The sequence below is a fragment of the Mus caroli genome, chromosome 6 (assembly GCF_900094665.2).
Source record: "Mus caroli chromosome 6, CAROLI_EIJ_v1.1, whole genome shotgun sequence".
In the NCBI taxonomy this organism is placed as follows: Eukaryota; Metazoa; Chordata; class Mammalia; order Rodentia; family Muridae; genus Mus; species Mus caroli.
Window position 1 is genome coordinate 140960282 of NC_034575.1, and position 665 is coordinate 140960946.

Here is a 665-nt window from a genome sequence, read left to right on the forward strand (position 1 = left end):
GATTTCTGAGTTCGAGGCCAGCCTGGTCTACAGAGTGAGTTCCAGGACAGCCAGGGCTATACAGAGAAACCCTGTCTCGAAAAAAAAACAAAGAAAAAAACAAACAAAACAAACAAACAAACAAACAAAGATATATAAATGCAAGTTATAAAGGTCTAAGAAAGTGTTTTAAGGTATGTGGATGCAATTTGTAAAGGATAAGAATGTGATTTAAAGTGTATGTAAAGATGAAAATTGTTTCAGATTTCTTTCCCTCTCTATGCAATTATTATATTAAGACTTCAAAGGTTCAGAATTTCAACATTAATCAATAGAGTTCTGATGAGCTATACGTCTAGCTCTGGCAAGCGGTGACTACGTTCCTCATAGTCATGAGCTCCAGGTTTTACATTTGTTTAGGTTGTCTTCTAAGAATAGACTTAAAAATGTTCTCACTGTGCCGTCCAATCTATATACCCAGCCCTCTGGAAAAAGTGTTCATGTTTTAACCCAGAATCGTTGTCGGGTTCCCAAGCTTCTACTGTCACTCAAAGATACGACGAGTCTACTGGCTTTTCTACAATGTGGATTTCGGTACAGATTACAGTGGTAATGCTAACAGATCTAAAACTAATCTCTTTTTGTAAACTTAAACATTTTTCTTGTAAGCTTCAGAAAATCAACTT